The sequence below is a fragment of the Anser brachyrhynchus genome (genome assembly GCF_964034855.1).
Source record: "Anser brachyrhynchus genome assembly, chromosome: 4".
NCBI lineage: Eukaryota > Metazoa > Chordata > Aves > Anseriformes > Anatidae > Anser > Anser brachyrhynchus.
Window position 1 is genome coordinate 62072387 of NC_137698.1, and position 16199 is coordinate 62088585.

General features: G+C 35.5%; 1 long non-coding RNA gene across 1 annotated transcript in view; it reads right to left on the reverse strand.

Annotated features, from left to right (window-relative positions):
- Positions 1-6071: 6071 nt before the first annotated feature.
- Positions 6072-16199, reverse strand: part of LOC308194097 — a 33933-nt gene continuing 23805 nt past the window's right edge. The window contains exon 3 of the long non-coding RNA XR_013950255.1: positions 6072-13899. This is a non-coding gene — a long non-coding RNA (uncharacterized lncRNA). The remainder of the gene's footprint in view (positions 13900-16199) is intronic.

Consider the following 16199-nt stretch of genomic DNA (forward strand, 5'->3'; position numbering starts at 1 on the left):
AATCATGAGATAAACATTAATAAAATGCACATGTTTCAAAAATAGGGCTAGGAGGGCATCAGTTATCCTTGTTACTACAAAGGATTTTCAAAGCACCAACATGCATTAACTCACTGGAAACATACCACTTTAAAGTTAGGTGGGTCTGCCATTAACACTGCAAAATATATAAATAGCTTTTTCCTCAAAATCAGAAAAGCGCATTAGCGAGAATGCTCTTCAGAGGGAATAATGGTAATGACAATAATGTTCCTGAAAAACACAAGGTTTCCAGCTTCCAGCTTCCTCTTGCTTCTTGAATCATCTGACATAAATTTGCACCTCTAGGCAATTGCTCACGGACAACATACAACAGGCATGCATGTTTGTGTCCCAGTTCGCTTTAATGGGAAATCCTGTGGGCTGCTTCTGCAAAATACCATGTCCAATCTCATAATAAAGTCAATGTGCAGTCCAGCAGACAGATACAGCAGCTGAGGTAACAGGAGGGACTGCACAGGGAAGACTTTCCTATCACTTGAAGGGTGTTACAAACGGGAGGTCAGCATGGCAGACTTAATGTTTAGGTTTCCACACTTTTTATAGGCTCTGGCTAGCTGTGTGCCTGAAGATGGAAAATATTTGGAAGTAAACCAAAAATTTCAAAACTAACCTTATGTTTCCTTAGGATTTTTGGCATTGCTGGCTCTTCTGGCTGTGCCTGAGTGGAATAAGCTGTGTCTTTTGAGTTTAGTACATTATACAGTAACATATTACACCTCTCTATTTTTTGTGCCTGGGAATTTCACCTCATCCATCTTTCATAAAGTTCAGCAGAGACTTTTAAAAATCCCTGAGCCAGCTTTATAGAATTAACTGGAGACAGGGCCAAACCCTAGATCCTGGTTTCAAACCTAAATCTTTGTTCAGCTTGGATCTGATGCTATGCTGGGCCTAAATCAAACACAGAATCAAAACACTCAACATTTAAGATTTGAATTTAAATCTGTCTTATATGGCTGAGACTATACGTCCTTAGTGTAAATTCAGGTCATTTAACACCTGCCCCGATAGGAATCTTAAACTCAATAATAGTAGAATTAGTGGGAAAAGATGGCACTCTAATTAATCACTAATTAACTTTAAAATATTTAAAATTATATCTCATTTATAGGTGTATGTAAAAAACCTTTAAAAATATATTCAATTTAAAGGCATGTCTCAACCTTTAATGTGCTTTGGTTCTTAGTTAAAAACTTTTCAAATATCTCATGTGTATATCTTAATTCCCATTTTCCCTCTTCCCAGTTGTTGAGGAGCAAGGACTACAGTACAGCTATTTGTTACTCCCGTAGAAGAATGGTAAAGCTTCTGTATAAACAGAAATTTATAGCTCAAGAAGATACATGGGGATAATTGTTTTAACATTCTTTATTATGAATTTTGTTTTTATATATTATTCATATATTTATATTATTCATAAATATTGTATATAATTATATGTATTTCAAAGCAAAGAAAAAATTTTCCTTTTTCATTCTCAACTTATTTTTTTAATTTCCATTTTAATTGTATGGTTCTAAGTCAAAATATTAACAACTCATGTTAGGTCACAGCTTCATCTTTCCATTTTAGTGTAGAACACATTCAAATCTTTGACAGGGTTCAGAAGGGCATGAACTATTTAATTAATCACTAATTAACTGTTTCTCAGAGTGGGACAGTGATATTCGGGCAGTTTCCCTGGAGTACTAGTGTTGCTTTGGAGCCCTCTCCTGGAAACTCTATTTGTGGATTATATCTTGGGAAGCACTTCATGAGTTGTGGTTCACCTGGATTTTTCTTAGAGAGAGCAAACTGGAAAGTTTACAGCTGTGTGAATATTGTAATAAAGGTTTGTTTTTTCCCTCAGTTTTTTTTTTTTTTTTCCTTGATTAAAATTTTGAACCCGGTGATAAAGTCATGATTGTTAATGATGTTGACTAGATATTTCCTTTTCTGATGCCTGGTCTACTTTCAAGCTTCCCGATCTGCCATCAGAGACTCCAGGAATGCCACTTTTGATAGATGCTATTGTTTCAGCCATTTCATCTCTAACTTTGACATTCCAAGTTCCAATACAAGTGTATTGGAAAGAAAAAAAGCTCAGCTTCTAACATTTTCCATCTAGTATTTCTAGTATTTCCTTTATGCTTTTCATCCTACATGATTGTTTCTGTAACCGATCAGGTAATGTATTACTGTTATACCTTATGCTTAAGATTCATTGTGTATACGTCTGATTTATTACTGGTATCAGTTTACTCAGTTTTTCACTGCCTGTTCCCTGATGGCATATTTTCCCACACGTGAAAACAACAGTGATTTTGAAAGACAGAACATTTTTAAAAATAGAAAAAACTGTTACATTTCAGTGATAGCTAAAGAATTTGTGATTTATCTTTTCAAACTAAAACAGGAAAAACAGCAAAATTCACTGAATATTTAGATATCAAATTACCACTTCTTGAGGTTTACAGAATGAGAAGATTCATGAGTTCATGCAGAGAGGATATAATTAATCCTGTCATCTTGCTCTGTGCCATTGCCATGCACAGTGTAGTCATTGTGCTGCCTGCATGTCTCATCTCTTAACGTCTGTTCAAGCTATGTCACTATATCTCTTTCTGGCCTCATGCAAAGCAGTGGAGGGTTAATTATTTTGTCCATTTTCTTACTTTCTTTGGGTCAAAATTCAGCAGAAATGTAGCTCTCATCAGGAAAATATGAACTGATTAGCGTCCCATCTGTGGCACGCCTTGACTGCCAATGGATTTTTTAATTATATTAAAATGATGTACTTTGTACTTTGATATGAGAAGTGAAATAGGAAGCTAATTTCTAATAATTGCATTAAAATGTGCTTTGGAGGAAATATGGAGATATTAGCATTACCAGTAATACAATCTGAATGAGCTAAATGGGAGGTGTAATGAGAAGTTCAGGGCAGGAGAGAGCAGGCAAAAAGGTTGAAAATGTCATTGTATACAGGCTGAGGTATCATTCCCAAATGATAGTTCACCCTGCCCCTGCCGTATCTGAATACCAAATGAATACCTTAGCAATGAGTCTATGGTAATACTAATTTACTCATTGTCATTGCAGCTATACAAATATATCCTTGGTATGGATTTACAAAGAACAACCACACTCTAATTATGTTAATATCTAAAATTATATTCATATTTCTTTGGTTGTCTACCTTCAGGAATATTCTTTGCTCCTAGCTTTACTATTTGCGCTCCATTGAAATGTACAGTGGCCTATGTTATATTACTCCAAACAGCCAGACACACTACAAAAGTACAGCTTAGCATTTTTGACAAAATATAGCAAGAAAAAGGTAGAGCTGGTTGTTAATCCTTGGGATTAAGTCCCCCAGTCTCAGGATAAATGTTGTTCATTTGAGATCCATAGGAGATTGCCTTGGCTGTTCCTTCAAGCAGAGTTCTTTCCAGCATTTTAACATTTCCAGTTTTGCTTTTTACTTTAATATATGTCTGAGAAAATCTAGAAACCCCATTTATTTCTTCTCCTTCAAATTCCCTTGCTATGATTCTAACTCTAAACAAAGTACTGCAATTAGTTGGAATTATTTTAGCTGCTTAAAGAATGTTAATCAATGTACAGCTGTATAGCTGATTTGGAAAATCCAAAAGAGACTTTGACATAATTACAAAACAGCACAATGAATTAAAATTAGGGTTAGACATTTAGAGAAGAAATGTGTCTGATTACATGTAACAGTACTAAGTTGTTAAAGAATTGTCAGTTATGAGATTTCTGGTGTGTGTGTGTGTGTGTGTAGGATTAAGTTCATGAAAATATCGTATGTTACATGAACTCAAGTACTTTATCAGACACAAGAAATCTGTGTGAGAGAAAACTATTGTGAACACTCAGACTTTGTGAGACAAAGGATAACCAAGCCATGAGAGATAAAGCCACAGGAAATCTGTTTTTGCTAGTTTTGTTGCTCACATAAATTCTTGTAATTGTTATAAATTCTTTAAGCTCATAATCTTATTTACTGTTTCTAGCTGTATTTGTGACAGCTAATTCTGAATTTTCAACTTTCTGAAAAGTAGATGTCATTGATTCCACTGAAAGCCAGGTTCAAAACAAAAACAAGGCTCTGAAATGAAGTATAAGAAATATCTACATGAAAAAAATATCAATGTACTTAAAACTTTTTTTTTTTTTTGCACTTGTACCACCTGAATTCTTATTACTTTGGATAACAAAATGCATCTCAAAGAACCTACCTTCGTTTATAAATCATCTTCATTGAAATCCCAGACCCAAATTTTCTCGCAAATTCTATATTAACTTTCAGAGTTATTGACATCTTTAATCTAGGCTTATTTTAGTTAGCCTATCACTTAAGAATCCCTGACTTCTTCAGATCAGTTTTTAGAATTTTGATGGCCTCTGCAATTTCTGGTACAAAGAATAAAAATTTTGGGATTGAAATAACTGATTGACACAAAGCCAAGACACAAATGCCATCTTTGTTCAAATGTCAGGAGGAAACTTCAACACACCATAGCTGTCCCCAAATATTCTGATCATTTTTTAAAACTGGGTAGTAAACACTGCAGAACATAGAAGGGTTTGTAGCGTTATTAGCCTTTGAATCCCTATAGTCCTGACTGGCTCATAGCCAATTTGAAGCCCCAATTAGCCAAGCACAGCATTCCTTTCATGCTTAAAATTCATAAAACTTACAGTACATATGTTGAAACTTAACAAAAATAGTGTGCCTTACTTTTATTATACCCTAATCTCTTGTTTTCTACTTTCTATTGCTGTCACCTACAACCTTTATGGATAAGTGACTTAATGACACTTTATCTGCAAACAGTTCTCTTGTGTCTTATTTTATTTTTGCTAACAAAATCTTTCTGTTACTGTGGCTTTCTGTTTTAGTGAATACAATCCCACAGAACTGTCTGCAAACAAGGATTATATGACCTCATAATGCTGAAAAATTTTAGGGAAGAAGATTGACTGCAAAGAGACCATGAGGGCTCCATTTTTTTGCATGAACACAACGAACCTCACAAGTTAGTGTCGTCCCTATTATATTACTCTCATTAGTATCTATGTCATCACTGACATTAGCAGTAAATGTGATCTGGATACTTCCATAGGGTTTGCATTCCCTTAAATAATGCTAAAATATGTAGAAACAGCACAGGTCCTTAAAAATTTGATTACATGTTGCACAGCAGACAAAATTATGGCATTGGGCATTTTCAGTGAGGGAGTCAAAAATATATGTTGAGAGTAAACAGTCAGGGATGTTGTTTCATTCTTCGTCTAGGATTTTCCCTTAAGGATGTATCTCAGACCTCCATCAGGCACTCCAGAAATGCATGGGTATCCTGAGGGGCCTATGCCCTATCTGCCAGCTCCTTGCAGATATCCTGGATACCTTAGGGGGTAAAAATGGCATGAGATGTCTGCATTGAGGCAACTGAATCTGGCCCATTAACATGATTTGATCTTGGGTCAACATTCCCTAAACAAAATTACCTGAGTCAATGCCAAAAAAGTGGCAACATGAAGCAAGAAGCCAAGAATACAAAAAAGAAAGAAACTCTCACACTGACAAATCACAGTAGTCAATGAATGGAAAGGAAAAATTATGTGTAATGAATCTTTTGCAGAACTAGGGTGAAAGGATGCAATTAAAATATGCTTTTCAAATGTTGGTCTCAACATCTGAGTGTTGAGACTTTCAATCTATGCAGAAATTCTCTATGGAGTTAGCAAATTGATACCTTCTGAAAGAAAGCATTAGTCAAAGAAACCCTTTTTCATCTATTACATGTTACTGATGGAACAGTTTACATTAAGAAAAGTCAAGAAAAACAAACAAACAAACAAACAAACAAAGATAACGGACTCTTATAAAATAGCCTAAGCTGCAAAACCATGGAAACGATACAAGATTTATCTGTACCTTACAGGAATAAATAAATAAAATAACCAGATAAATAAATAAATAATATTGAGTCAACAAATATGCATAAATTTCCTTGGTGAAACAAATGCAAATACATTTGAGGCATAAAAAAACGAAATTTATTTCAGCTTTTAACCCTTTTGAAAATTAGCTGTAGGCAACCTTACCAGTGAAAATGCTACTTTAAAATGAAATGGCAGAATGACATTTTTATGAGAGGTGTTTATTTTTTAGCCTAAGTTATGTGATAATTTTTATTTGTATTTATTACTAATTTCAGCTGACTCAAACCTGCAGTTTTCAGCAAATAAATTATCTGCTAATAAATTGCATTAACTCAGATGCAATTGAGTTAGCATTTCTTTGGAAATCTTAAAAAGGGAGTACTATTTTATAAGGCAGAAGCCAGTAGCCATTTTTCAGCCAATCATACAATGTAAACATTTTTTCCAACTCATTAACATGTCTTGGGGAACTAGATGAATATTTGTAAATAATTATTTCAACAGAAATTAATGAGTTCACTGTGGCATATCTCTGTATATATTGCCTCACCAAATTAATTACATATATTAATAATGTTTTTCTCTGGGGAGACTTATACCAACCAGTGAAGTGATTTAGACTATCTTTAGGCAGTAAATGCTTCACAATGTGTAAAATATTATTCCATATTTTAAGATCTTAGCTAATAAAGGTAATTACAGCTGTGACAATCTTTGGAGATGAAGATGAGGAAGTTTTGTAATCTTAAAACTGCCCAAATCATCCATATTCTATGTTAATGATCTCATAGTTGGCACCAAAAAATACAGGCGAGATTCTTGAAAAAAGGAGTATCATACAGAGGGATTTCTAGGTACTCATGTCATAGATTATTGTGTAAGAAATGTGTTTGTGGGGCAAAGTAAATGAATTTCCAGTTGATTAAATAACCCTGTATTTATAGCAAAATCGGTAAGAAAGCCAGGGTAGGTACTCCTAAGGTTTTCCACTTTTCATTACTAGATGAAATTAGATCTTTCTAATCTTTCTATGTCTATGTATAGCTAGAAATATATCTATTCTGTGTGTATGTGTGTGTGTGATAGAAAGCATGAGTATGCATGTGTGAATGTGGGATGCTAATTGCAAAGCATATGAGCTGAATGCTGAACAAATTTGTAAAATCAATGAATTACTATAGGAAGTATTAGCCTAAGAAAGGGCTATTACAAAGAACAGAACCATGAGAGTTGTTCATAAGACTGTGATTGTAACCCTTATGCACCATAAACCAGCATTCTTCAGTTCCTGGTCTGAGGAGGTGGGAGAGGAGTTTGATTCCTGAAATTCAAGGTTGCTGAAAGGGCACATACCCACTGCTGTGCCTAACAACTGAAAAACATCAAAGCTTTTAGGAGATAATCAACATCACATTTTGTACCAGTAGTGCCAATAATAAATAGTGAAAACAAACTGAATAATTTATTTACCTAAGTTGTATGCCTGTCTTATTCTAGTCCTGTGCCCTAATTGTACTATTGAAAGATAAAATAATGCCACTGCATTGCCTTGCCCCAAAATGACCATTTCTAAACATCATTTCATAAAGAGGAAAACTAAATTATAGAGAGGTCAAGGGATTGTTTCTTAGAAATGGTGAGCAACCACCTCCCAGATTAAGTCACTGGGATTCCTGGGCACTCACCTTTCAGGAGCTGTAAGTTATCCATGGCCACTGAAGAAGTCAGCGCCTGGACCAAGAATAGAAACCACTTTTCCTGTGTTCTGGGTCTGTGTTTCAAACACAAGTCCCTTCCTTCTCCTTATCTGCCAAACCACTACTGTAGTGATTTTTGGCTATAATGTTTTAAATTACAGAGCAAGCCAGAACTGAATCATTTCGGTTTTGCTAAATGGTTTTTATATAGATTGTCAGATTGGCCAGAAAATTCATGTCTTCTCTAGATGGAACCTGCTTTTTACGGAGTTCCAGTGTTGCTACACTTAAGGTTGATAATTGACCCAAAGGACACCTACTTTGAACAAAAATACATTTGAGATCAATCATGCTTTATTGTTGCTATTTCATTTGTTTATACAGCAAGGGGGTTATTTTAGGTTAAAAATTAGCCTGAAATATATTTCTTTCAACAAGTTCAGAGATTCTGGCTAAGAAAATACTGCTGCCTTGGCTAAAACAATAGCTTGGGGTAAACATCGTTGAGATTCAAATAGAGACAAATGAGCTTAAAATATGTAAAGTGGTGGCAGATTTATTACAGTTTTAGTAGTTATTCAAAAATATTGTCATTTTTGTATGCAATCCACTGTACATCTCTCAATGAATGTGCCACCCACCTACTCTTGAGAATATTCATGACACTGCTGCTAGACTTCGTAAAGTCGCTGTCACGAAACTACACTGGGGAACAAAGAAGGTTGACATTCTCACATGCAGCTCTGCAAATCACATTGTATTTGACATAGACTTCAGGTGACGTAATCATTTACACTTCGAGTCCAACACAGTGTTTAACTCTCGCCTTGCTTGATGATTTTTTTTACACCAACTTACATTTAGTAGATTTTAAGAAATGTCTACTTAGCCTTAAGCAACATAAAATGAGTGATTTGAAATCTCATACAGAGCCAGAAGAATGTCAAAAACAGTCCAAGAAGAAGTGGAGGGGAAGAGCAAGGAGTAACCTTTTATTTTGAAATTAAAGTCATGACAAGTCATGATCGTGATGTAGTAAGATTCTAAAATCATGATACATTTTAATACACATTCTAATAATAGAGTCTACCCTTTTCTTAGTATCATTATAATTAGAGTTTGTTCTAGGCAGACCTCAGAAGTCCTTGCACTAAGCAGGTCCTTGCTGGGGTGGGCAGAACAGTGCAGAATCTCCCCTGGTACAGAAGTAACAGCACAGAGCGAGGAGAGGAAGGGGACAAGGTACGACTGAAGCTTCTTTGCTAATGGGCACCCTGTAAATCCTCACTACTGTGAACAATTTCAGTAAGCTGTTGCTCTCAACCAAAACCTAAACATCTTTTTTTCTTCTACTTTTTGGTTCAGTTTTAAGGTTCAACAACAGCATCATATACAGACTTGGGATTTAGTTATAGCTTGGAACAAACCCTGTGTTTTTGAGTAGGTTTCCAGGCAGTGTTTAGGTCCAGTGTGACTCACTGAAGTTCTGTATTTAAATGGGAAATGTATGTCTCCTTCGAAATTTTCCTTTGAGTTTTCAGTTTGCCATTGCATACAATTTGGGGTACTGGTAATAATTAAAACAACCCCTCCCCTCACAAACAACAATCCCTGGTCTGGAATGCTGCTGATACTCAGTGAATTTATTCCTTTGCCATGCCACATTTTGGGGAACTAAAGTTGTCTTGCAAGATCATGTCAACTGTATCTGAAATTTAACTTTAGAATTACCAGTAGGGCAACTAATGGATATCTCTTCTTTTTGAAACTCAAAAAGGGTTTATCAAAACATAGCATATGTATAGTTAGATTGTAAATAGTAAATTTACAGTTGCTAGTGACCCTTGTGAAAATGGAACTAAAAAGGTCTGAATGAAGTGATACTATTATGTTCTTAAAATAATCGTGTATCACTGAACTTTCATGCAAAGGCAATAGAAGTAATAAAAGTTAACACATAACAAAACAGAATTACTGGAAAGAATGTGAATCCCCAGGCTCTGGAGCTGTGAGAGAAACAGACCACTTTGAAGAGCCAGAGAGAAACAGAGGAAGTAGGAAAAAAGGTGATTCATAAGGTCTTGTCTAGAATACAGAATAAGCTTGTAGCTTAGTTTCTGTGCATGAGAAATCTTACCAGAAAGTGGTTTTTTTTCCATATTACTGACCAAAGTACCACAGTCAGTTGCAAAAAAATTGGATTGCTAGTGACAGAAGATTTGAAACCAATATTCTATTATTCTAGACATCAACTGAGACATAGCACAATATGGCTTTAATTTGTAGAGTTCCAGAGAAAATTACCTTCTTGTTTTAAAACTTTGTGTACATTAAAAAAAAAAAAAGAGGGGGGGAGGGGGAAGTAACTCATTGTCTGACAAATAATAGGAGAAAGTTGCTAATATAATTTATTACTGAGAAATAACAATCCAGGATATGTCTAATAGCAAATGAGCAAAACATCAGATTCATAAGTTGTTCTGTGAAGTCTCAGGATGTCTTTATGCCCTGTTAATCAGATACCCTAACTTGTTTGCCAAATTGTTATTGATAAAATATAGTTCCAATGAAGAGCAAGGGAGAAAGACTTTATTATATAGCTATATTGAAAGAATCCTTGAAAAATACCCATGTTCCAAAAGCAGACTTAGGACAGGAGCAGGTTTCATCTCATTTAACTCTTGAGCATTTAACTGAAGCAGCTGGATTTGCTTCCAGTTATCCAAGGCTCCTTGAAAGAGGTAGGCCTCTACAGAGGGCAGTTCAATTGATTTGGGGGTCTCTCTCTACAGTTCCATTGTCATTATAGTGTTTTTAAACATTGCATGATATTTATATATATTTACATATAGTATCCAAATTGTTCTTTGTAGAGTTGGGTACCAAGATTTCTTCCTTATGAAGTGGTCAGAAGACACAGACTATGAAAACCAGAATGAACATTGATGACTTCTCAGAGTTTTCGGAGGAAATGAGCTATGATTTCTTAAAAACAAACAAACAAACAAAAACATATATATTAGGAAGACTGAGAGTTTTAAAATATAGGAACTTTAGACTGCAAGGAGTATAAAAGGGATTTGTTACCAGTAAAACATAAGGCAAGAAGAAATGGAAGAAATGAACTATGTTGCATGAAAAACAGAGGTTGCTCTCACTAGCACAAGCAAGTGAAGAAATGAGAGGCCTTGTCTTATTTATTTGTTACAGTGACAAAAAGCCACAGGCCGAAAAAATAAATCTCTCATGTGTGACAATAAGGTTGTCATATTTTTCTTTCCCTTTCCCCCTGCTTTTTCATCCAAGTAAACTGAAGAACAAAAAATGCAGAAAGTCTGAGGACTTAGTTGTATTCACATTCTGCACACCATTCATTAAAAAAAAAAAAAAAAAAACAAGTCAGACTTTCTGCTTCTGGTAAAGCAACTGGTTTGTTTGAGCATTCTGTCCTTCCTGTTCACTTTGCTTCCCCATATATTTTTGTCAATATTCTGGAAATAATTAAGAGGCCTTGGAACCCTTGGGATGCCAGGTTAAAGTCCCTGGGACATCATCTTCCCAGTAAGCAGCGTAAGTAAATTACAGGGCTCAGTAGGTGGTTTATGGTTAAAGATTCCCATAAAACAGTCTGCAGCTCTTTGCTTCAGAAGTAGTCAGCTTTTTTGTTATTTAATTTTGCCTTCCAAACCGTAGGAAGAGTACTGGAATCATGACTAAAGGCTGCTTTATTTTTTTATTTTATTTTATTTTATTTTATTTTATTTTATTTTATTTTATTTTATTTTATTTTATTTTATTTTATTTTATTTTATTTTATTTTATTTTAGCAGATCTTGCTAGTCAGTTAATTGGTAGTGTGCAGACAAAATCACCTCTTTCTGGATTTATGCTCTGATGGTACCAATGCATATCAATCCCAGTCATGATGTTTAGGTCAGAGTGACAACTCAGTCACACATCAAAGAAGGATAAAAGTAGTTCCATAAAAAAAATAATGCTAAATCTTCAAAATAAAATATCAGATAATATATCTTAGCTGATTTAACAAAACAACAGAGTTTTGCCAGGGATCTGTGGGGAAAAGGCACCTGACAAGAGTTGTTATTTAAATTACGAAGTGAAAGTGAGCAGGAAGCATGGATGCCTTATGAGAAAAAAGACCCATTGCTGATGAAATAAACTTAATTATTTGCAGTGTGTACTGTTGACCTGGGCACCACAGCAGGGGAAGATCCATTTTCCAGGCATAAGCAACATATCAAGACATAATGTGTCACAAGCTTTTCAAGGGGCAAATACCCATAAAGTATAAATTTGATTTTTTATACTGATAGCTCAGACTGTTCTGTTTGAGTAATGAGAGGTGTGAGGATAGATACTGAATGTGAGCTGCTAACTGCTGTGTAAAGAGGAGGGAAAAGAAAACCAAACAAAACCCCATGGGACTCCAACCAGTCCTTGGGGTGTTACTGTAGTTCTCAATGAACATCTGCAGTTTGCTGAGGCTAATCCAATGTTAGAAGGGCATCTGCAGTTGACTGGGAACTCCTAGATGCAGAGTGGAACCTATTTCCTCAGGCTTGTTCCTAACCTAACATTTGTGGGTTGGAGCGTTGAGCATGATTTCCTAAGAAAACGAGTCTTGGGACACCATCATGTCTGTGTGTTTGGAACTACTGACAGATTTAAACAAAGTTTGACAAAAATAACCATTTTATATAGATTGTTGCCCCAAGTTTCATAAAAACTAGGTTAGATGGAGAAGGGAAACTCTTTAGGCATGATTTACTTGCCTGAACATGAGCTGTAGGAACATTAGTGCTGTCCTGGAGTTTACTGCCTGGCCTCCAGATATCATAACAGAAAAGCCATCTCTGTATCAGATACAACAATGATACCGCAGAAATTGTTAGATGTCTATTTTAGTCATATTCTCTAAATCTCCAACCAAAATTTCCAAACTGATGTAAAAACAGCACCACAGCCCATATGCTATTAGACAATAGAGAATCCACACAGAACTAGGTTCCTCAGACATTCTTCAACTAGTAAGAAAATCTCTAGTTAGGGTTTGCAGCTATCCTGAAGAAAAGTCTACAGGAAAAACTGCTTTATGCTTCACATAGAAATATTGGTTTGCCAATGAGCTGAATAAGTTTAAAGATATCCTCTAATTTACAAAAAAGGATCATCAAATATGAAATTTCCAAGTTAACAAGTACATATTGCTTCCCGGAATGGATGATCCCCATAAAGTGCTTAAATTCATGTCTTTTTGATTCAGTGCATAAAATGTCTCATAAAACTACTTTATGCTTCTCAGTTTCACTACTTGAGAACACTCCCTAGCTAGATTTCTCTCATGCAAGCTCTTTTTTTGTGTGCTTTGTGACTGACAGGCAACAAGCTACTTTTATGTTTTTGTCTGAGTTGAGACTGCTTTGTTTATGCACTTCTCCAGTTCGCCTGATTCTGTTGCACACAGTTCTCAGCAAGGACTGTCTGGACATATAAAAATTAACACAACTACTTTTTTTCATTGTTCTGTATATACACACACACGTATAAGAATATACACATATATATGTGATATATACATGCATATATATACACACATAATGTGAAGATCTCTGGGGAGACTGACAACATGGATTCATTCCAAAGGAAGTCCAGTTTTTACCCATAGTGAAGACTTCATAGGCACATCCTTCTATACCATATTGAATTAAGAATAACTAAGGTGAAACTTACCAGAACTACTTTTAAAAAGCTTTCTGAATTTTTGCAATGTTCTCTAAGGTGTGTTTCTTTAATGAAACAGAAAAACGAAATACTCAAGAGTAAGGTTTAGTGAAAATGTTTCTTACATTATCTTGTTACTGCAACAGTTCCATGGAGACACTTCAGCATCTTTTTGGGACACAGCACAGGCACTCTGTAGTTTTTAGTATAGTTTTTACCCTGATGCCAGAGGACACCTTTGGTGGTGTTACCACCTTAAAGAAAATGCAACAAAATTTGGCTGCAATGCATGCCCCTGGGAAATCTCAGGTTACACTTAGCAAGAGGAGTTTTCTTCCGTCGATGTTTTCTTCCACCCTTGATTTTCCTCAGTGGAGTATTTGCACTTCATATTCTCTGCTGTGACCGATCCTATGCAGCAGTCAGACTGTAAAGGTTTTCTTCACTCTGGGAAATTTAGTGTGCCCTGTAACAGAAATGAAGAGTTTATTCATGACTTTCACTGCAATGATTTTCTTGCCTTCTGAAGGCTCCTGTGTTTCTGGGTACAAGAAAGAAGACTTTCTCCTCCCATGTCTCAGTGTTCATGATGCTGCCTCTAGGGAAACTGGGAAAGAATAGAAAGAATATCCTACCTGGGATACGAGAAAAGAACAGACAAGGATGGGAGCGTAAAGGAGGCTCATGGAAATGACAGATTTAAGGTTAACAGACAACCTACTCACTATTGCTTTGAAGTTCCTCAGATATGTAGATCACATTGACACCTATGCTGACACAACACTGGGTTTCAAGAAAATGTTGCTTGCAATTTTCAGTGCTTTTTTTGCTCACAGCAACAACATAGACAGCGGAGAGGGCAGTGTGTCACACTTGCAAACCAGATGAAGTTGGTATATTTAATTTTAGGCTTACCAGTCTTAACAGTGCTCCTTCAATATTTATGAGGCAAGTACAAGTTATGGCAAGTTAGAGAAAAAGAGATAGGGTGGAAATATGTTCATCAAGCTGAGCTGGAAAAAGTCTTTTTGTGTAATCCGTATCTTTAGGGAGAGAGAACAAGTTCTTAGTACAGCCATATCCTGGAATTCTTGCAGAGTGATAATGTTGTGACATGAAGCAAGAATTATTAACAGGACCCGTGAAAGCTGGTATCTTTCCAGCTCTCTATATTTTAATCTTCTGTCTATTAACTGCTGCAAATGATACCTTGGCATATATTACAGCTACATATTAATTTCTCATTTTCTCTCTAGTAGCACCCCCCATGGGATATACTACAATATTGCTATTTTGCCTGACTATGGCATATGACAAGGTAGATCATACCCTTCAGTTGCCTAGAAATCCTAAAATGATGAGCAAAAGAACATCTATAATTCATTGCTAAAGTATCCATGAAGAGGAAGCAGATTGGCTTGTTACACTGGATTACTTCTAGTTTAGTACAGAACAAAACAACGTTCCTCAAGGATTCAGATTCGGTCTCTTTTCTTCTGCTTTTTACACAACATCTCCTCTGTTGCTGGCAAATGATACACCATTACTGGAAGAAACCACATGCTCTACAACTTGATCTTAATGAAGCACAGATTTGTGGTCAAGCAGTGAATTGTTCAGCTAAAACTCAAACCAATACAACTTTCTTGGATCACCTAATGAGATAGATCTTTCCTCAGCTATGTATTTACAAATCAAGATAAAGCCCAAACTCAGTTAAATTATTTGTACCTTGGTAACTTTAAACAATAAAGCAATTGGATTGATTTTTTCTCTAAGTCATTCCTTGCATTGAATGAAACTTACAGGTCATATTGGTAACAAGTCAGCATTTCACTCAGCTGAGTTTTTAGTCGTTCCTTCCTTGTAACATGTTAAATTATAGACAGGCATTTCTTGGATACTTTCTAACTGCACTGTGCTAATGAAAATAAACTTAGGAGACTGTTTATTGAAAATAAACTTAGGAGACTCACCCAAGGAAAAGCGGCTAGGTGTACTAAGACTATTCACATTTGTATTTTGGTCTACCAATATCCATAACCAAAATTAGGATAATGCTGTCTAATTATGCAGTATAATGAAATAATTTGAGTGAGGCTTTGTCTCATACTGGTGTTCAATGACTTTAGGCAGAGATTATTCAGACTTCACAGTGAAAAAGGAAACAAAATTGGTATCTAGAGTCCAGAGATGATTATCATGATTCTTCTGAGGAACTGTGAAATGTGTTTTCATATGTTCATATATAAGTATGTATACCATATATATGCATACGTTGTCTTGCTAGCCATAGCTGATAGCAATTATGCGGACATAATATTCCAAGCAATCTTATCTTACAATATAGCAAAATATTATTGATATGGTATTCTTATGATCTATAAAGTGGCTGATAGAATACTCTATTATTAAAACCCTGTAATTCTGTGGGTCTCCTGAGTGACATAAGTAATACTTTAAATATGTTATTATGAATGCTGTCAAAGCTAAGCTATGAATACACTGGAGCTGGAGAGAGTGGAATATTCCTGCACACTGCTGTGAAAGTTAAGGTATTCTAATCCCATTGAAGGCTTTAGTTGTAAAAACTGCATTCTTACTCGATCCAATTTAGGATGATATTTCAAATGAACAGATGAGGGCGTAGCAGGGAAGAATGAAGACATGAAAAAAATCAGCAGAATTGTATGTACCTACAGAAGATAGTGAGGGGTCCAAGATTTATAAACAAAACCTAATAGAACTGGCTTAATGTCAGTATTG